This window comes from Zingiber officinale, chromosome 7A, assembly GCF_018446385.1.
Source record: "Zingiber officinale cultivar Zhangliang chromosome 7A, Zo_v1.1, whole genome shotgun sequence".
Lineage (NCBI taxonomy): Eukaryota > Viridiplantae > Streptophyta > Magnoliopsida > Zingiberales > Zingiberaceae > Zingiber > Zingiber officinale.
The window spans coordinates 42,881,736-42,904,588 of NC_055998.1; the positions used below are offsets into that span (position 1 = coordinate 42,881,736).

Below are 22,853 nucleotides of genomic sequence, written 5' to 3' on the forward strand. Positions count from 1 at the left end.
CCTAGGGTTACCGCCCCCTAGGGTTTTCCCTTTGCCTAACCACAGCTAGGAGTTTCCTGAAACCCTCAAGTAGACTTGTTAGACTAAAAAACATCTTAACTTTGAATTCTTTGCCGTTATCAAAACACGAGTTCGATCGTCGGATGCTTCCCGCACCAACAAATGAACCCAATAAAATATTTTAATTTTTCCCCACAAGCCAAAATCTACACACTGTGAATTCCCTCCAAACCTAAATCTTTATCCCGCCCTTCCTTGCAACCATCTCTCTCGCGATAACCAAAACCGAAACCTAAACCTCCGACCATCCGACCATCCGACCATCTCTCTCAGCCTAAACCTAAACCTCCGACCATCCTTCTCAACCTCATCTCCCTCTTCCCCCCTTCCTAGATCCTCTCCCGATCAGGATCAAGACACGACGAACTTGCTTCTCCGTCCAACCACACCGCATCTCCTCCAACTCCTCCATTTGGTTGAGAAGAGGAGGCCTTCTTCGCATTCTAGTAGTTTTTGCTTCATCCATCTCTGGTCCAGCATTCACTGCCACCACTCGAGCCCTTCTTCACATTCCGGTAATTTTTCCTTTATACATCATCGCTACTGAATTTCTTCCTCATCTTTGACAGTTTCATCTTCTTGATCTCTTGTTTGCAAGTATTAATTGATTGATGCATGCAATGTGTTTGATGAATTTCCTCAAACACTACCTTGAGTTGATTTGATCATTTTTGTTTGATAGATTAAGGAGTTGTTAGTTCCTATTGCTAAGTTGGTTTTATGTAATCCTTGAACTATCAAGTTTCTTTTATGTCTAGGCTAATTGTTTTCACTGAAATGTCATGGTTTCTGGTTTAGAAATTTATTGGTATAATGATGAAGTAGTTGGTTTCTGGTATAAAATTTATTGGTATAATGATGAAGTAGTTGGTTTCTGGTTTATGAAATTTATTCGTATCCTTTCCTTGGTAAGCGTAGTTGGTTTCTTGGAGGACCCGCATAGTTAATTTATTTGTATAATGATGGATTAAGAATTTTGGCTCATTGTTGTAATTGTCTTGATATTTTTGATTGATTTTAGATTCATTAGTACAACAAGATGGACAAGGCATGGATGGCAAAGGATAGATTATCACATGAGTTTGAACTTGGACTAGAATCTTTCTTGCAATTTGCGCTGCAACATGCTACTAATCCTACTAGTATACCTTGTCCTTGTACGAAATGTGGCAATCTATGGAACACTAATATTAACAGCATAAGGGCACATGTGTACTGTAATGGTATAGACTTAACATACAAAAAATGGATATGGCATGGGGAAGAATCTGTATTAGGAGATTTAAAGAAAGAGAATGATGCAGCTGGAGAAAGTGAAAACTATTTTGTTGATAAACCTATAGATATGGTACATGCTGCATATGAAAGTTCAGAGAATCCAGATCAATTTATAAAATTACTTGAGGATGCTGAGAAACCCCTGTATGTTGGGTGTACTAAATTTACAAAGTTATCTGCAATTGTGCAATTATATAACTTGAAAGCGAAATACAACTGGAGTGATAATAGTTTTACTGAACTACTTGTATTGTTTGGAGAAATGCTTCCCGTTGACAATGAATTGCCTTTATCTTTATATGATGCAAAGAAAAGCTTATGTGCAATGGGGATGACTTATAAGAAAATACATGCTTGCCCTAATGATTGTGTCTTATACTGGAAGGAGTATGAGGATTTTACCGATTGTCCTAATTGTGGGGTGTCAAGGTGGAAGTTGGCCAAGAATTCTAGGATAATTGAAGGAGTCCCTGCAAAAATTTTATGGTACTTTCCTCCTATTCCTAGATTTCAAAGAATGTTTCGGAGCAAGGAAATATCTAAGGAGTTAATTTGGCATGCTAATAAAAGAGTATGTGATGCCTATATGCGACATCCAGCTGATGCACCTTGTTGGAGACTTGTGGATCATAATTGGCCAAATTTTGCTTCTGAGACAAGAAATCTAAGGTTGGCCATAGAAGCTGATGGGATCAATCCTCATAGTTTGATGAGTTCTACATATAGTTGTTGGCCAGTTATAATGATCACCTATAACCTTCCTCCATGGTTGTGTATGAAGAGAAAATATATGATGCTCACGTTGTTGATTTCTGGTCCCAAACAGCCGGGAAATGACATTGATGTGTACTTGGCGCCTTTGATTGACGATTTAAAAGAATTATGGGAAGTTGGTGTTGAAGCATATGATGCACACCGAGAAGAAAGATTCTTGCTTAGAGCTATCCTATTGTGGACAATTAATGATTTTCCGGCATATGGAAAGTTGGCAGGATGCACTGTAAAAGGATATCAAGCATGCCCTATCTGTGGTGAGGAAACTTGTGTAAAAAGGTTGAAGCATAGTAAAAAAACTGTCATTTACAGGTCATAGACGGTTTCTTCGTAGAGATCATCCTTATCGAAGGCAGAAGAAGGCATTTGATGGGACGCAAGACTTTACTATGGCCCCAAAACCACAAAGCGGTGATGAAGTTTTAAAAAAAGAAGAAGGAATTACATGCCGATGGGGAAAAATTAGAGCAAATTTTCAATCAAAGGAAAATGATGGTAAGTCCTGCTGGAAAAAAAAATCAATATTCTTTGAACTTGAGTATTGGAAAGATCTGCATGTTCGACATGTTCTTGATGTGATGCACATAGAGAAAAACGTTTGCGAAAGTTTGATTGGTACATTACTTGATATGCCAGGAAAGACAAAAGATGGAATTGCAGTAAGAAACGACCTAGTGGATATGAAAATTAGGGGAGAATTAGCACCACAAAAAGGGGAGAAAAGGACATTTTTGCCCCCAGCATGTTATACATTAAGCAAGGATGAGAAAAGAAGACTTTGTAATTCATTGTTCGGAATTAAGGTTCCCACGGGTTACTCCTCCAACATCAAAAACTTTGTCTCAATGAAGGACCTAAAACTGGTTGGTCTTAAATCACATGACTGCCACACCTTAATGCAACATTTGCTTCCAATTGACATCCGTGGTATTCTACCCAAGCATGTCAGAAATGCTATCACAAGGTTTTGTTTCTTATTCAATGTGTTATGTAACAAAGTAATAGATGCCTCAAAGTTGGATAAAGTACAAATAGAAATTGTGACGACGTTGTGTCTGTTTGAAAAGTATTTTCCACCTTCATTTTTTGATATAATGGTTCACTTAACAGTTCATCTCATGCGTGAGGTCAAGTTGTGTGGACCAGTTTGGTATAGATGGATGTTTCCATTTGAAAGATATATGAAAACATTGAAAGGTTATGTGCGGAATAGAAATCGACCAGAAGGATGCATGGCTGAATGTTATATTGCTGAAGAAGCTGTAAAGTTTTGCTCAGAATTTCTATCTAATATGAACATGATAGGGATTCCATCAAAGCATCGTGAAACAATACTCACTAAGTCCTTGTCAGGTGCCAAGGTGCACTTATGTTGTCACAATGAGTGGGAACAAGCACATCGGTATGTATTGGAAAATGAAGCTGAGGTTGATCCTTACATTGTGTAAGCCCTCTAATTCAGTAATAATCTCCTGAAATTGTTTAAAAAAATATATGATTAATCTCTTCAAAATTTTTTGATTAGGGAACATATGACACACTTGAAGCAAAAATTTCCTATTAAAGGTGCAAAGTGGTTACAAGATAAACACCACAAAAGTTTTATTTCTTGGTTCCATGAACATGTAAGTACCATAAATATTAGCATGTTTATTATTGAACACAAGAACTTTAAGACTTTTAATAATTAAACCCCCTTATGATGAATTGTAGGTTACAAATACAACATCATCTTCCTCCAATCAATTATCAAAAAGAGTGAAGCTGTTGGCAAATGGACCAAGCAAGCAAGTGCTAAAATACTCTAGTTATATGATCGATGGGGTCACTTATTACACGAAAGAACGTGATAATGTTACAGTTGTTCAAAACTCGAGTGTAAGCTTGCTGGCACAAACAATGCAAGTTGCAAGTTCAAAGGATAAGAATTCAATTATAATAGACATGATGTATTATGGTGTGATACAAGAAATATGGGAGCTCAATTACCATGATTTTCGAGTTCCAATGTTTAAGTGTGATTGGGTACAGAATAACACTGGTATTAGAGTAGATGATAATGGTTTCACCTTGGTAAATCTTAAGAGAATGGGATTCAAATCCGACCCATTTATCTTGGCCACTCAAGCAAAGCAAGTATTTTATGTAGAAGACCCTCAAGATCCCACATGGTCTATTGTACTTTCAACTACAAATAGAGAGTATTTTGAATACATCACTGATGATAAGTTGGGAGATCCTTCAATCCACTACCAATGCTTCACAAAAGGGATGCCATCAATGGATATTGACGAACCTGATGACAATGAACCATCCTGTATTCGTGGAGATTGTGATGGGATTTGGGTTGACAATGAGAATTTTTAGTTTGGTAACTTTATGTATGGTTTATATATGTGACTATTTACTTTATTTTGGTAACTTTGGTTCATTGTTTGGTAGTAGTTTTTTTAAAAAATATACGAATGTTTACTTTGTTGTGATTTTGAATGATATACTCTGCTCTATTTCAAATTCTCACTGTTATGATTAGGTTTTCGACATAATGAACACTAGAAAAAAGGCCCATTTAGCACGTGAAGATGATAAGTATTCACACACAAATGCAAAAGACAAAGAACAAGATCAAAAAGAGGGTGCTGAGGATAGCCAGGACATAGGATCAGACGGGACGGCCCAAACAACAAGATCAAAAAGAGGTCGTACACAAATGAGTAAGCTTGTTGTTCAAAGGATTCAGGGAGTCAAACAAAGTGTCAAATTTAATGAGTATGGACAGCCAGTTGGCGAAAAGGCTTCTGAATTGCAAAGTTTTATTGGTGTGCTTGCTCGAGAAAAAGTTAATATTAATTACAACTCTTGGAAGCAAGTGCCGAATGAAGTTAAGAACATGATATGGGAATCCGTCAATGTAAGTAACATGAAACTTTCTTATGTGATGCATTTTTTTCTGTTCTGTTATTTATATACTTAAGATATTTGTTTGTGTAGTTGACATACCAACTGGACCCAAAATGGAGGAATGGGTGTTTGATCTCTGCAAACACCAAGTGGCGTCAGTATAAAACTCACCTCACCAGGAAATTCATCCAGCCAAATAGAAATAATCCGAAGCTTCTCAATAAGGTACCTCAAGGGCATTGCATTTCACGTGAAGATTGGAGTAGTTTTGTGATTAATCGGATGTCTGAAGACTTTATAGTAAGTTGTTTAAGGTGGTCTTTTTAAATTCTAGTTGATATATGTGGTTATAATTCATCTATCACTATGTAGAGGAAAAGTGAACTACAAAGTGAGAGAAGCAAGGCAAACTTATACCCTCATCGTCTTTCTCGAAAAGGATATGCGTGTTTGTCTGAAGAAATAGTAAGTATTTAGTTAACATTAATAAATTCCTACTTATGGTTGTCATAGTTGGTGTTGAGTACGTTGACTTAATGTGGTTTTTGGTATCAGTCCAGTGTTTTATGTGATGATGAAGAGATAAACAGAGCCATCCTCTGGAAGAAAGGGCGGCTCAACAAAGCTGGGGAATATGTTCGCGATGAGTTGAAGCAAACAGTGAATAAGATTATAAGCAAAAGTATACATAAATTGCTTATTTTGTACATATATGATATATGTATATATTTAAAGTTATTGTATTTGGATGCATGACAGGATGATTATATTGTCCAAAAGAAGGATGGTAAGATGCCCTTTACCAAACCATTTGAGGATATTCTCACGAAGGCCTTGAATTCTAACGAACATGGTGGACGTGTGAGAGGCATAGGAGCAAATGTCACTCCATCATCCTTCTTCAAGCTTGCTAGAGGGAAGGTGCAAATTGATAAGGCTGCCTATGAAAGGCAACAGAAAGAGTTTAAGGAGGCAAAAGCTATGCTTTCTGATCAAGGTGACAGAATAGAAAAATTGGAAGCAATGGTGTTGAAACTTTTTGGTCGAGAATTTGAGAGTGAGGAGAAGGGTAGCTGCTCAGTTAAACCACAATGCCTCCTCGATATAAAACCTGAAGTTGAACGTCATACGCGCCTCTCAAATGAAGGCCTAGAAGAACATGATGATGATGATGTGAAAGTTATTGAGAAGGATTCGGCTTTACAGGTTAAATTTATATTTCACGTTGATATTATTATCCCATCGTTAGTATCTAATGAATCTGGTAGTGATGTTGAAGATTCATAAATTGTTTGTCTTATAGGGAAAAGCAGTGATGTTGTTATTGCAGCCTAACGACAAGACTGTTGCATATGGGACAATTGTCTCTGTTAATGGACCTGGCAACTTTATTGATGATGTTCCATTACCTGTGAATTGCATGAGGATTGCCATTGATAAAGCAATTGATAAATCAGCACCACTGCCTGTTGCAATCCCGTCTGCATGTCAGAGTATTGGGGATGCTGTAGGTGGCCATGTGGCTTGGCCTGTGCACTTAATCAGCATGCGGGATGAGGTAAATGTGATAAAGTGTTGTCTAAATTTTGTGTACATTTAAAGTATGTCACATATCTAATATATATATGGTTGCATCTACATATGTAGAAGACCAGGAAGAAACAAGTTGACAACAGATAAGAGAAGTCTAAGTTACAATCGTCTAATGTGCCAAGACCCTTACACATCTTATATAGTTATTTTCAGCGTCTTGATGAAACAGAGAATGTGATTTTGGAATTAGTTCCTGATGTATTTGGCATGGAGCGCACAGTCCATGTTAATTGCGATGACATATTTCCCTTTTGTGAATTGAAGCCAATCACAGACACTTGCATAGTTGTGTATATGTGGTAAGCTTTCAATTGAATTGGACTTTATTTATGTGTTTCATTAATTTAGATTTCATCATTTTTTTGGGATATTTTCTGTCTCACTAGTCTCCTCTCTTGTAATCCTTGTCGTCTTTATGTTTGACATTTTGATGAATCATGGCTTGTCTACTATATCTCATTACACAGATTCACCAAATGCTGCCTCCCTATGAATGCATGCTGCCTCAAGTTTTTGTACAACTTCCCAGTCACCTAGAATTTCAATCTTTCATACAGATGAAACACTTTGTACTCTTTGTACACCATATTGAGTGATCAGGAATCAGTTTGGATCATTCACTCAAACTAGGAAATTATATCTCTAATTTACAGATTTGTGAACTCAATAGTTTCAGAAAGCATATGGTGAATTATGATAGAGAGAACATGTTGTTGTGGCACTGTACTAGGTATTAAAGTCTAGCGATAGAATGATTTAAGCTGCTTACCACCTCATGGATGCAGACACACTTGCCACGGGTTCCCGAAAGGCATGAAGCATTTTAAAGCATAAATATGAATTATTACCATGTCTACTTGATAGCAAGATTATCTAATCACATGGATGTTAGTACCAAAACCTGTGGAAACATTATTGACAAACCAAACTATGTATAAGGGAGAAATATAGACAACATTAGAGTTCCGAGATTGAATGCCCTGGAACCACATTTTAATATCAGCTCTCGACGTTTAGAATGTGTAGCCTAGTGACATTCTCATCCATTGCGTGGTTATTGCAAATAACCATTCTTGAGCTCAGATCCACTCTTTGTAGGCATCTATATAGAAAGATGCAGGAAAAGATGTTGCTGCAAGATTTCAGATTGGTGGATCCAGTGCCTGTGGAATATGTACCATCAAGAAATCAGAATAGAGATTTCATCCAAGAACAGTTGAATAAAAGGGCTTGTTACTTAAGCAGTAGGCTAATTGGTACCTCATCTGGTCAATTGGTTGTTGTGCCATGCAACGTTGGGTGAGTAAGAATAACATTATATATCACTCTCACTTGCATATTTTGAGAACTTGCAAGATGCATATATACACTAATTATATTTCTTTATGTAGTTTTCACTGGATTTTGACTATCATCAATGTTGAGAAGGAGATTATTTTTTTGTTGGATCCTCTTAGTCACCGCATTCGTGATCAAGATTGGAAATATGTTGTCAACATGTAAGTTTTTTGGCTTCTTTTCTTACCTTTGTTGAAACATGTAAGTATTTTGATGTGGCAATACAATTCCCACGGGTTATATGCATGTAGGGCCTTGAAAATGTATAATGCGGAGGCTGGAAGGAAAGGGAAAAAACAACCAACATGGGTAGCTGTCAAGGTATGTCCTTTTGATTAGCAACTGTTTCACTATCCTTGAAGGAGTTATTCCAATATTTCTTTTCTAACATAGGCTCCTCAACAACCGGATGCGGAGCAATGTGGTTTTTATATCATGCGATATATGAAAGATATAATTGAAAGTTTTGGAGTTGACCACAAGGATTCACTTCCAGCAATGGTAATAATACAATATTTACCCCTGGTGATTTTGATAATTTCGATTTAGTTCCCCTAGTGCTTGCTATGATTTTTTGATACAAACCGGATCCTATGCTTTTGTTACAATGATTTTTTTTATACAAACCGAATGCTATGCTTTTGTTACAAACCAGATACTAGTTGGAGACTAAATGATTGCCTAAGAAGAAAGGAATTAGAGATTAGGAGGTGTAGTGAGTAGAGTGGCTGGATAAGCTATCTTAAATGGTAACCTTAGGATTAAAGGATTGATTACATTTTTTGAACCTGCTCAACTTCCTCTAAATATCTAACACATTGATACTCGAATTTAACCTAACCTATTAAGATAAATGGGTAATCAATACTAATCCTTAGTTTGATTGTTTAAATGTTGGGCTCCTGTTTCATAGCAAAAGGTTCATTTTGTGACTCTAAACTAAGTTTTTTTTTATTGTTTAAGTGTATTTTCTGAATTATGAGAACCAATTTTTTTTTGTACATCTACCATCAAGTATGACCTTACTTTATTAGATGCTATCATGTTTCTTTTTTTGCTTCAATTGACAATCTGGTGGTTCGCAGAATCTGGAGTGTGGACAATCTGTTAAGGTTATTAGAATTGGAGAAAGAGATGGAGATTATTAAGGATATCAATGTATATATTAGTCTCTTTCTCTCTTTCCTAACAACTTAGCTTTTAGGATAAATAGTCAGCCAATCAAATTTGAGAGAAAAAGAGAGGAGAACCTTCACTAGTGCAATTGCCGACCATGCACCACTCTTGTTGTCCGCTGTGCTGTAAGGCAGAGTTGACGGATGTAAGTGTGATATGTTAGGATCTTTATGTTAGGTCTTCTGACTTTGTGTTTTTCAGTTCAGGGTCTACTAGTTTACTTATCTCTTCTGGGTTTTGAAGATACTTTGTGGCCTGTATAACATAGAAGAACAATGAGCCGTGGATATATAGCATGAATCTACTAATATGAATCACAAAATGTTGGATCAAGAAGGATATATCTTGAGACTAGCGACCCCAAAGGGCAAACAATGTTATGTCTTTTCCAACTAATGAATCTCCAAAGGGAAGATAATGTTGAAAGAAACTTGTGATTTGCAGCGAGGCTATGGTTTCCTCAGTTGGGATGTGATAAGGTAGCTAAATAGAGGTAATACAACCTTTAACTTACCCTGACTATTGTATGAACTGATTAGAGGGCTCGTTGAGAATTAAGCTTCTAAACTACATGGAACAAATGATTATCGGAAGTTTGTAGGAAATAAGAACAAATTTGGGTTTATGCCCTCAGTATCTGTTACAAGAAGCTGATGCTGTTTTTGAGTATCAAATATTTTCAAATATGCATCTTACCCAATTTATCAGACACCCTCTTTCCTTGCAATATGGAGGTCTTCCACTGATTATTTCCAGTAAAACTACTCCAAAAGCAAAGATGTTAGCTTGAATTTCCATTTCTTGTTGCTCTCGAGGAACATTATATTCTGGAAGAGAGACTCTGCTGAAGTAACCAGCACTTTTCTTAGATTCTGAGAAAATAATTTTCCAGCTCTCAAAATCAACCAACTGCAAAAGAAATGTAAGAGGGTTTTATAATCTTAATCCATTCCGCTAATACAAAGATGTGAAAAAATAGAAACCAAGTTAGCAGCAAAAATCACTGAAGGAATTATCTGGGAAAGATGAAAGCCGCAAAAAAAGCTCAGACTTGAGTCATGATTTGCTGCAGTTCCACTTAATTAACACTTTCACTGCATATCAACCCACCTTGTGTTTGCCTGCTTCATTGATTGCGTGGTGATGGTGAATTTTATAGCTTTTGCTCCTTATTGTATTATGTCTATTAGCCATGTGTATACAAAGGGCACAGTTGCATTCTTGCTTATGAGATTTGGAAGATGGCATCAGAGGTAGTACAATAAATAGTATATCTCTTCATTTGCTTGTTAACTATGAACATTTTCTTTGTTCTTCTATGCTTCCTTCACTGTTATATTCGTTATCTTCCACAGCAGCCTTTAAAAACTCAGTATTCTATTTTATTTGATACATGCACACATTTGTTTTAGTTATTTGACATATGGTGGATTTATGTGTTTTTACAGTTTACAAATCTCAAGTACTCCAGAGTTGAAATTGATGAAGTGCGGTTCGAGTGGGCTGAATGCATGCTAGATTACATTTGAGACAGTTGTACCTTGATGTGTTAAAAGAATGTTATACTTTGATTTTGATATCTATTAGCTAGCTTTTGATGTAAAAAGAATGTTTGGGTATTTTATGGATATTGTTGTAAGAAGATTATTTATATAATTTGTGAATATTTGTGTATTTTATGGATATTATTGAATGAAGAATATTTGTACAATTTGTGAATATTTGTGTATTTTTTTTTGTTATTGTCGGTTTTAAAATCAAATCTGTGCTGTTAAAAAATATACATATTACATCGGTTTTCCACCGATGTAAAACCGGTGTTATAAAGTAATATTACATCGGTCATTTACCACTGCCAAAACTGGTGTTATTAACATACAATATTACATCAGTTTTACACTGTTGATGAAACGGTGTCGTTAAGTGATATTACACCGGTTAATAACCGATTTGAAGACCGGTGTCGTTAAGTGATACTACATCGGTTTTAACCCGATGTCTAAAATGGCAGACTTTTAACATCGGCTTCATAGACATCGGTCGAAAATCAAATAGACACCGGTGGAAAACCGATGTCTATGAAGGTTTTTGTTGTAGTGGAAGCTCAGAGTTCATGGTCGTGAGCATTAGACAAGACACATCTAATGCGTCATCTTGATGCTTCTTGAAAGCATCTCGGTCAGCTCGCGGGGCAGTGGCAGGAGGAGCCTCCTGAATGGGCTGCTCCAGAATGTACATTTTACGTTCTTGGGTGAGAACTATTCTCAGGTTCCTGTACCAGTCCAGGAAGTTTGCTCCGTTGAGCTTGTCCTTCTCAAGAACAGATCGCAGAGAGAAAGTGTTTGTATTTGACGTCATGGTTATCTACAATAGAAAAAAATGTAGAAAATAAATATCATATTCTTTTAATCATTTAATTAGACCTTTAAGTAAATAATGCTCCCACTGAATTCTATAATTCATGTGGGACAAGATCCACATCATACTAACCCTTAAGTTAGCTTTGGCTAATACGCCCAAGACTTAGTATGATCGGTAGGTAACGATTACTAATTACATATCTATGCAACTCTTGTTTATAGCATCAAAATCCGCATTTATATTAAAACTCGAGTTAGCTTTGGCTAATACGCCCTAGAGTTAATATAAACGTGATTTTGACCTATCTACCAACCATTGGATAATGCCTATAGTTAAACTCGATCCAATTGAGTTAACTAGTTACTCAATCTAATTGAGTTGTACTCACCCATGCGTTGATAGGCAGGACCAAAATTGTCCCTCCGTACCCTACCAAGATAGTATGTGTTGCTCTGCTTTGGCAGATTCAACAACAACATGCGATCGAGGTAGTGGTAGGTATCACGGCATGGTAGGCATTACGAGTTGACTCGATTTAGATCTAATCTAAATGATGATGCGTATCATATACTCGATAGATCTAATCTAATCGAAGGGTGCATCATGTGCACGACTTAGATCTAATCTAATCGTTAGGCACTAATTAATTACTTAATTAACTAGCATGCATCACAAACACAAAAAAGTAATTAATTAAATAATTTTGTGATTATGTCATGGCCCTACTACGATCTTCTCAAGCCAATGAGAAGATCGGATGGTCAACCTAAGGTCAACAGCTTCTCAAGCTCCTTTCTTTGACCACCTCGTGTTGCTCGCGCCCTCCTCGTAACTCCGTCTCGAGTGGACCATCCACCGCTTCAAAATTTACATTACATTTTGAAACTCGAGTTACATTCGAGTCTAAATCTAATTTACAACAAGAATAAAAATAAAGGCACGACGCCCAGGTCGCGAAAAAAAATAAAATACAACACGCACATCACATCACGGTACGCAGGCCGTATTATGAATTACAACACAAATTATCCAATCAAATTGGGTCTTTGGGCCATGACTATCACAAAAATAATATATAATTCAAAATTATATATTTATATAATTTTCTGTAATTTTTCTATAATTTTTTTACAATTTTTAAGAGTACAATTTCCCGGCGGTTCCGTTTAGCGGTTTTCGGGCACAATCACGGAACGAATCCCCTTGCGGGGCCAGGGGCAGCGCCCCTACCCATGATCAAACCATCGCTAGGGTTCCTTTGTGATCCAAGAGCGCCTTAGCCCGCTGTCCCAAAAAGTTTTGGGGCGAAACTTGGCCGTTTTGGAAAATTCTTCTCGTTAGTCGAAGCCTACAGGTGTCGAAACACTTGTGCATCGCTTCTACGAGAAAAATACCGATAAAAACTATAAAAATCCTAAATTTACAGAATATTACAGAACCGAAAAGTTTTCATAAAACAAAAAATAAACTCGTATTCATCTTCGCACGTGGCTCTGATACCACTGTTGGGTTTTTCGGGCCGCGAAAACCGTCTTTTCGCGCCGTAGACACCCCGAAAGTCCCAAAGCTAACGGATCCGTGCAAAGAAAAATTTTGAAAAACTACGAATACAAGTTTCTACCGAGATCTACTCCTAGATCTACATGGAAAAAGGGTTATACCTTTGAAGCAAAGCCCTTCGCGTTCCCGCTCGTCCAAACGGTGCCGGATCTCAAGAGTATCAAAATAGATACTCCTCTAGAAGTATCCACACGAACTAATTAGGTGGAGAAGACCTAAACGAAGGTGTATTAGCACCTTGATAGGTCACGGCAAGAGAGGAGAAGAGGAAGAGGGAGAGCTTGAGAGGAAGAGAGAGTGAATGCACACATGAATGAAAAATTCATTCCACTCCACACCATAGTGGTCGGCCACATTCAAAAGAATGTAACTCCCATTATGCATTAAGTGCAATTAATGTGTAGCCATTAAATTGAAGAATTGTAACCACCATGAGGTGGCATCTCACTTAATTAATCATGATGATGTGGAGCATCATCATTGGTTCACATCTTGCCAACTCACTAATGATGTGGCAAAAAGTCAAGTTAAACTTGACTCTTTCTCTTCCTCTCAAGTCAAGTCAAACTTGACTTAATCTGTAACACCCATAGAGTACTTAGCAAGAATTTTAGATATTTTTATCGTGAATAAAAATATAGGCCTTATGTGGAAATTGCAAAAATAATAAAAATGAAATAGAACCAAAAAGAGAGATGACCAAGGCTTGAACCTTGGATCTCTTACTAGATATATGCATGTGTTAACCAATAGACCAAGAGAAATTATTGTTAAAGAAAGAAGTGACAATCTAGTTAAGGGTAAGAAAAGAGATTTTTCATTGAGAAGGAGAAGTTAGAGTTGCCTTCCCCTCTCTCAAAAGAAAAGAGGATTCTTGCTTCCTCTTCTCATTAAGGAGAAGTAAAAGAAAGGAGAAGGAAAAGTACATTTTCACTTCCTCCTCTCATGATGAATAAAAGGGAAAATTAAAGAGGAAAACTCATTTGCTCCTCTTCCTCCTCCCTCCTCCTCCTCACCGTGACCAAGACCTTCCCCCACCTCTCCTTGCCGAAATCCAAAAACAAAGAAGACCCCTCCCTAGGAAGGCTCCACAAGCAAGATCCCTTTTCCTTAAGCAAATAAGGATGTAAGTATTCCCTCACATGTGGTACAAGTTGCTTACGGTATTCTCGAAAGATTTGAACTCTTAGAATTAGGAATAAAATGAAGAGAAGAAACCATGCTTATGTACTTTAGTAGGTTATGATATGAATTTAGTTAGAAAAGAAATTATGTGTGTGATGTTAAATTGATCTTCTTATTAAGATGTTTATTGACCTTCTTTTCTTTTACAAGGTTCAGCCATGATGAAAAGTTTGAGTTCATGAGGCTTAAAACCTAATCTAACATGCTCATAGATTTATTTATGATGTGTTATGAAATTTGCTAGAGATTCATGTTCATATGTTAGTTAGAAGTTGTGTTCTTGCTTGAGAAAGTTTCGGCCATGATAAAAGTATAGAGTTCATGAGGCTTAAAACCTAATCTAACATGCTTATAGATTTATTTATGATGTGTTATGAAATTTGCTAGAGATTCATGTTCATATGTTGTTTAGAAGTTGTGTTCTTGCTTTTGTAAGTGTCGGCCATAAGAAAAATATAGAGTTTATGAGGCTTAAACCTTAATCTAACATGCTCATGGAATTAATTAGGATGTGTTATGAAATTGGCTAGAGATTCATGTTCATATGTTGTTTAGAAATTATGTTTTTGCTTGAGGAAGTTTCGTCCATGATGGAAATATTAGTGTTCATGAAACTCAAAACCTAAATTAGTATGCTCATAGACCCCCATGTGATATGTAATGAAATTAACTAAGAGATTTATGTTTACATGTTGCTCATAATTTTATTTCTTAGTTGTGAAGTTTCGGCCATGATAATGATTTAGGGTTTCTTAAAGCTCCAAATCTAATTTAGCATGTTCATATGCTTCCTTGTGATATGTTATCAAATTTGCTAGGTATTCATGTTAAAAGATTTCTTAGAAGTCTACCTCTTGTTGCATGATGTTTCGGCTATGATAACTTTTAGGGTTCATGAAGCACAAAACCTAAGTTAGTATGCTCATAGGCTTCTTGATGATATGCTATAAAATGGGATAGAAACTTATACTTATATGTTGCTTAGAAATTCATTTCCTACATGATGAAGTTTCGGCCATGATTAATCCTTAGGGTTCATGAAGCTCCAAACCTAATTTAGTAAGCTCATAGACTTCTTTATGATATATGATGGAATTAGCTAGGTGTTCATGTTACATGTTGTTTAGAAGTTTATATTCTTGGCTTATGAAGGTTCGTCCATGATCAGATTTTTGGGTTCATGAAGCTCAAAACCTAATCTAGCATGCTCATAGACTTCCTTATGATATGTTATCAATTTGGCTAAGTATTTATGTTCATATGTTACTTAGAAGTTTTACTCCTTGTTATATGATGTTTCGGCTATGATAAGGTGTTAGGGTTCATGGAACTCAAAACCTAATTTAGTATCTTCATAGACTTCTTATGATATGTTATGAGATTTGCTAAGTATTCATGTTGTATGTTGTTTAGAAGTATTCTTTGTTATGAACTTTCGGCCATGACTATGACTTAGGATTCAAGAAAGTTTTTAAACTTAAACTTAGAAAGCCATGAATTTTCCTTATGATATGTTTAGGTTTAAGTATGCATGCTTTATGATAAGATCAGTAACATGTTGATTATGTATGTTACGAATTATGCATGATATGATCCTTATGATGATTTTGTACACAAGCATGTATGATTTCAATATGTTGCATGCTCATTTATGTAAGCTTATGAACCAAGCATGATAATGTTTTCATATGATGGCCATGTGCCAAGAATGCATGCCTTATGATATGATAAGAAAATGGCAAAGAGTTGCTTCCCTTAAGTTGGGATTAAGAGCACTCTTTATGTTAAGACAAGAGCATGACCTTATGATGATATGATATGACGATTATAATGATATGATATGCATGACATGTACTTTACTTTGTATGGCTTGTACCAAGGGTGGGCTCCATAAGCGCCCCTAGACCGACGGACTATGAACGGGTCTAGTAAAAAGGGATGGGCTCCTTAGTACGCCCCTAGACCGACGGACTATGAACGGGTCTAGATCCCTAGTAGGTTCGGGGCTAGCTACCCTGTCCTAGGGATTGCGCGCATTTATGTATGTATGTGGTACAAGCCGGGCCCTCATGATGATGATATTATGTTCAAATATTAAAAGATATGTATAAAGACATCTTGCACTCGACATGGCATATGTTTTAAAAAGACATTTTGCATAATGCACCCATTCATATATGATATGTTTCTTTCTATGTTCCATGATATGTTATGCTTCTCATGATCTACCTCATATGATTCCTTTGTTTATGATATGTTAGAAACCTGTTTCATAAGGATATGTTATGATAAGAAACTATGCTCACCTATTGATGATTATGTTTATTTTTCATTGATGATATGCTTGTATGATTATGCTTGAGATACGGATTTTTTTTGTGAGTAGGAAAGAATCTTACTGAGCTCCTGTGCTCATAGCTTACTTCCTTGTACCACAGATAAAGGCAAGGGATGGATGACCTAAGGGAGCTGCAGGAGAGGCAAGGAGGTGTGTGTGGTAGTGGCTCGGCTGAGACTAATAAGACCTGCTATAATGTTTTGTTATGTTTGACATGAACCAATGTATTTATATTACATTCCAGTATAACTCTATGACATTTCCGCTGCTTTATGTTATAAGAAAGAATTTTTGAGTATGTATGTATCCTGGAATAGTTAAGTAAGTAAGTAGCCCCGTCCCTTTGAGTAGCAGGGAGGGCGGGTGTTACAGTTTGGTATCAGAGCCAGGTTAGCCTTTCCACTGCACACACACCGAGTCTCTTTCTGCCGCTCCAAGTAAGAAATTATTTTTATGCTTAGTAAGATTTCTTTATGATGCTTATGCTCAGTTTATTTATTTATTTCTTTATGATGTTTATGCTCAGTTTATTTATTTATTTCTTTATGATACTTATGCTCAGTTTATTTAGTTATTTCTTTATGCTTATGCTCAGTTATTTATTTATTTTATTCATAATGTTTGTGCTCAGTTTATTTATTTATTTCTCTTATGATGTTTATGCTCAGTTTATTTATTTATTTCTTTATGATGCTTATGCTCAGTTTATTAGTTATTTCTTTTATGCTTATGCTCAGTTATTTAATTATTTTATTCATAATATTTACGCTCAGTTTATTTATTTCTTTTATTTATGGTACGCTAATAGTATGCATGCTTACTTTATTCTTTTAAGTCACAATTTTAGTTTAGGTTGCATGATGGTAGGTTAGGGATGATAACACAACAAACTCACAACTAATTAGAAATGACATTAACCTTTCGTTAGTCCGGTTAAGAATGATAATAACTTACGCTAGCTATGTTGTCATTAATGAAGATAAGGATGACTAGAAGACATAATACCCGAGCAGAGGAAATAGTACCCCCACCGGATTTGATGCATGTAGTTACCGAGCTCCAGCGTCAAGTTACGGAATAGCAGCAATGATCATTGCTCTGCTAAATCAACAAGGAAATCCTATTACCCCGCCAGGACATCAGAATGTAGTACCAGTAATACCACCGGCACCGGCACCACCGGTAGGCCCAGCTCCAGTGGTTCGTCAGGAGGCATACCTGATACAGTGGCAGAGACTGAAGCCAGAAGCTTTCTCCGGAAACTATGAACCATGGGACGCACAGGCCTGGTTCAAGACGGTGGAAAGCATAGTGGAGTTACTGGATTGGCCTGAACATGAGAAGGTTAAATGTGCATCATTCTGCCTTACTGGAGATGCCAGAATGTGGTGGGACAGAGTAAAGGCGAAAAGACAAGTAAATCAGATGATGTGGACAGACTTCGAGACAGAATTTTTCAAAGAATTTTTCCATATGTGAGTCACAAATAAACACTATGATGAATTCACCGAGTTCCGGCAGGGTGATCTATCAGTCAATGAAGCTATTAAGAAATTCAACCGTCTAGCACGCTTGTGCCCAGAATTGGTCAGTACAGAGAGAGAAAGAGTCAGACTTATGCTGAAGATGCTTAGATCTGAGATAGCCTTGAACGTGGCCGGCGGAGTTAATAGACCGCAGACCGCCGAAGAATTAATCAGCAGCGCCTTGATCACGGAACACTATCAGAAGACAATGAATGAGGGAAAGAATCAGACTCAATCAGGGGGACAGAAATCACAAAGTAACCGAACCAGCTGGAAAGGAAATCACAATGGCAAGAGGAAGCAATGGGGTGATTCCAAGAGTGGTCCAGCCAGCAAGCAACTCATGTTCCCTCAATGTACTACTTGCGGAAAGAAGCACCCAGGGGTATGCCGTATAGGTACAAACAGATGCTACAACTGTTCGATGGAAGGACACATGGCTCGGAACTGCCCTACTCAGATCCAGACACCTATCCCTCCGCAGGTTCAGAACAAAGGTGTGCTTCCACAGCTACACATGATGCAAGCTGCAATAGAAGGCCCGCATATAATCCAGGGGAGACTTGAAGCTCCGCCAGTAGTGACGGATGCCAGAATTTTCTCCATCACCAAGGAGGATGCGGCCAAAGCATCTACCGTTGTGACAGGTCAGCTGCCTAACTTTAGTCAGTATACTAAAGTCCTATCTAATACTGAAGACGAATCGATAGTCAAAATTTTTGAGAAGCCAGGGAACATTATACGTCGCTGGGTCGAAAACATGTCCAGGCAACTCTCCACTTTGACCTTAGCACCGACCTTGTTCGACAATATATTAGAGAAGCAAACTAGTGACCAAAGTCTCCAAAGAATTAAGCAAGAAACCTTAGAGGGAAAGAATGACGGGTTCCGTATCGCAGATAGTGGAATATTATACCTCAAGGACTGATTATGTATCCCTGAGGATCTAGAGCTGCGAAAGAAAATACTGGAAGAAGCCCATACAACACCCTATGTGATGCATCCGGGTTCCACTAAGATGTACCAAGATCTGAAAATGAAATTCTGGTGATCCGGTATGAAAAGAGATGTGGCTCAGTATGTCAGTACCTGTTTGACCTGCCAGCAGGTTAAAGCAGAACACTAGAGACCTAGAGGATTACTGCAGCCAATCCGAATTCCAGAATGGAAATGGGAAGATATATCTATGGATTTCATCTCGGGTTTACCCAAGACAACAAATGGTTACGACGCTATATGGGTAATCGTGGACAGATTGACAAAATCTAGCCACTTTCTGGCAATTAAGATAACCTATTCTGTTGAGCAATTAGCCCAATTATATGTCAAAGAAATTGTCAGATTACATGGGATTCCTAAGACCATTATTTCTGACCGAGATGGTCGTTTTGTTTCACATTTCTGGGAATGTGTTCAAAAAGCCCTTGGCACCAAGCTATTGTTCAGCACTGCCTTCCACCCCTAGACGGACGGACAAACAGAAAGGGTAAATCAAGTACTAGAAGACATGCTACGGGCTTGCGCCTTAGATTTCAAAGGGAGTTGGTGTCGATATTTGAGTTTAGCGGAATTCGCCTACAACAATAGTTATCAGGCTACTATTGGAATGGCACCCTATGAGGCTCTATACGGAAGGAAATGTAGGTCCCCTATATGCTGGTACGAAGGTGGTGAAAAGAAGGAGATGGGAGTTCAAACAGAATTTATTGACAACACCACCCGTGCTATACAGAACATCCGCCAAAGAATAGAAACAGCTCAGAGCAGACAAAAGAGTTATGCAGATAAGAGACGAAGGCCCTTAGAATTCAGTGTCGGAGATGAAGTGTTCCTCAAGGTAGCTCCTATGAAAGGAGTGATGAGGTTCGGAAAGAAAGGAAAACTAAGCCCACGTTATGTAGGCCCATATCAAATTCTGAAAAGGGTGGGCAAGGTGGCCTACGAACTAGCACTACCTCAGGAGATGTTTGCTATCCACAATGTGTTTCATGTTTCGATGTTAAAGAAATGTATTTCGAGCATGGACCAGGTGATCGAACCGCAAACCGTACAAGTGCAAGAGGATCTAAGTTATGTAAGTCGACCGGTACAGGTATTGGATCGAAGTATCAAAAGACTAAGGAACAAAGAAGTACTGTTAGTAAAGGTCCTGTGGCAAAATCAACGGTTCGAAGAGGCCACATGGGACCGAGAAGACGATATGAGGCAGAAGTATCCGGAATTATTTTAAGTTCGAGGATGAACTTTTATGAGGTATGGGGGACTATAACACCCATAGAGTACTTAGCAAGAATTTTAGATATTTTTATCGTGAATAAAAATATAGGCCTTATGTGGAAATTGCAAAAATAATAATAATGAAATAGAACCAAAAAGAGAGATGACCAAGGCTTGAACCTTGGATCTCATACTAGATATATGCATGTGTTAACCAATAGACCAAGAGAAATTATTGTTAAAGAAAGAAGTGACAATCTAGTTAAGGGTAAGAAAAGAGATTTTTCATTGAGAAGGAGAAGTTAGAGTTGCCTTCCCCTCTCTCAAACGAAAAGAGGATTCTTGCTTCCTCTTCTCATTAAGGAGAAGTAAAAGAAAGGAGAAGGAAAAATACATTTTCCCTTCCTCCTCTCATGATGAATAAAAGGGAAAATTAAAGAGGAAAACTCATTTGCTCCTCTTCCTCCTCCCTCCTCCTCCTCACCGTGACCAAGACCTTCCCCCACCTCTCCTTGTTGAAATCCAAAAACAAAGAAGACCCCTCTCTAGGAAGGCTCCACAAGCAAGATCCCTTTTCCTTAAGCAAATAAGGATGTAAGTATTCCCTCACCTGTGGTACAAGTTGCTTACGGTATTCTCGAAAGATTTGAACTCTTAGAATAAGGAATAAAATGAAGAGAAGAAACCATGCTTATGTACTTTAGTAGGTTATGATATGAATTTAGTTAGAAAAGAAATTATGTGTGTGATGTTAAATTGATCTTCTTATTAAGATGTTTATTGACCTTCTTTTCTTTTACAAGGTTCGGCCATGATGAAAAGTTTGAGTTCATGAGGCTTAAAACCTAATCTAACATGCTCATAGATTTATTTATGATGTGTTATGAAATTTGCTAGAGATTTATGTTCATATGTTGGTTACAAGTTGTGTTCTTGCTTGAGAAAGTTTCGGCCATGATAAAAGTATAGAGTTCATGAGGCTTAAAACTTAATCTAACATGCTTATAGATTTATTTATGATGTGTTATGAAATTTGCAAGAGATTCATGTTCATATGTTGTTTAGAAGTTGTGTTCTTGCTTTTGTAAGTTTCGGCCATGAGAAAAATATAGAGTTTATGAGGCTTAAAACTTAATCTAACATGCTCATGGAATTAATTAGGATGTGTTATGAAATTGGCTAGAGATTCATGTTCATATGTTGTTTAGAAATTATGTTTTTGCTTGAGGAAGTTTCGGATGATGGAAATATTAGTGTTCATGAAACTCAAAACCTAAATTAGTATGCTCATAGACCCCCATGTGATATGTAATGAAATTAACTAAGAGATTTATGTTTACATGTTGCTCATAATTTTATTTCTTAGTTGTGAAGTTTCGGCCATGATAATGATTTAGGGTTTCTTAAAGCTCCAAATCTAATTTAGCATGTTCATAGGCTTCCTTGTGATATGTTATCAAATTTGCTAGGTATTTATGTTAAAAGATTTCTTAGAAGTCTACCTCTTGTTGCATGATGTTTCGGCTATGATAACTTTTAGGGTTCATGAAGCACAAAACCTAAGTTAGTATGCTCATAGGCTTCTTGATGATATGCTATAAAATGGAATAGAAACTTATTCTTATATGTTGCTTAGAAATTCATTTCCTACATGATGAAGTTTCAGCCATGATTAATCCTTAGGGTTCATGAAACTCCAAACCTAATTTAGTATGCTCATATACTTCTTTATGATATATGATGGAATTAGCTAGGTGTTCATGTTACATGTTGTTTAGAAGTTTATATTCTTGGCTTATGAAGGTTCGGCCATGATCAACTTTTTGGGTTCATGAAGCTCAAAACCTAATCTAGCATGCTCATAGACTTCCTTATGATATGTTATCAATTTGGCTAAGTATTTATGTTCATATGTTGCTTAGAAGTTTTACTCCTTGTTATATGATGTTTCGGCTATGATAAGGTGTTAGCGTTCATGGAACTCAAAACCTAATTTAGTATGTTCATAGACTTCTTATGATATGTTATAAGATTTGCTAAGTATTCATGTTGTATGTTGTTTAGAAGTATTCTTTGTTATGAACTTTCGGCCATGACTATGACTTAGGATTCAAGAAAGTTTTTAAACTTAAACTTAGCAAGCCATGAATTTTCCTTATGATATGTTTAGGTTTAAGTATTCATGCTTTTTAATAAGATCAGTAACATGTTAATTATGTATGTTACGAATTATGCATGATATGATCCTTATGATGATTTTGTACACAAGCAGGTATGATTTCAATATGTTGCATGCTCATCTATGTAAGCTTATGAACCAAGCATGATAATGTTTTCATATGATGGCCATGTGCCAAGAATGCATGCCTTATGATATGATAAGAAAATGGCAAAGAGTTGCTTCCCTTAAGTTGAGATTAAGAGCACTCTTCATGTTAAGACAAGAGCATGACCTTATGATGATATGATATGACGATTATAATGATATGATATGCATGACATGTACTTTACTTTGTATGGCTTGTACCAAGGGTGGGCTTCATAAG

At 36.9% G+C, this 22,853-nt stretch overlaps 1 long non-coding RNA gene across 1 annotated transcript; it reads right to left on the reverse strand.

Annotated features, from left to right (window-relative positions):
* Positions 1 to 9,328: 9,328 nt before the first annotated feature.
* On the reverse strand, positions 9,329 to 10,320 carry LOC122000087. The gene is made up of 2 exons (XR_006116935.1): positions 9,817 to 10,320; positions 9,329 to 9,375 (listed from the first exon to the last, which is right to left on the reverse strand). It is a non-coding gene; the product is annotated as an uncharacterized LOC122000087 (long non-coding RNA).
* Between the last annotated feature and the right edge of the window lie 12,533 nt (positions 10,321 to 22,853).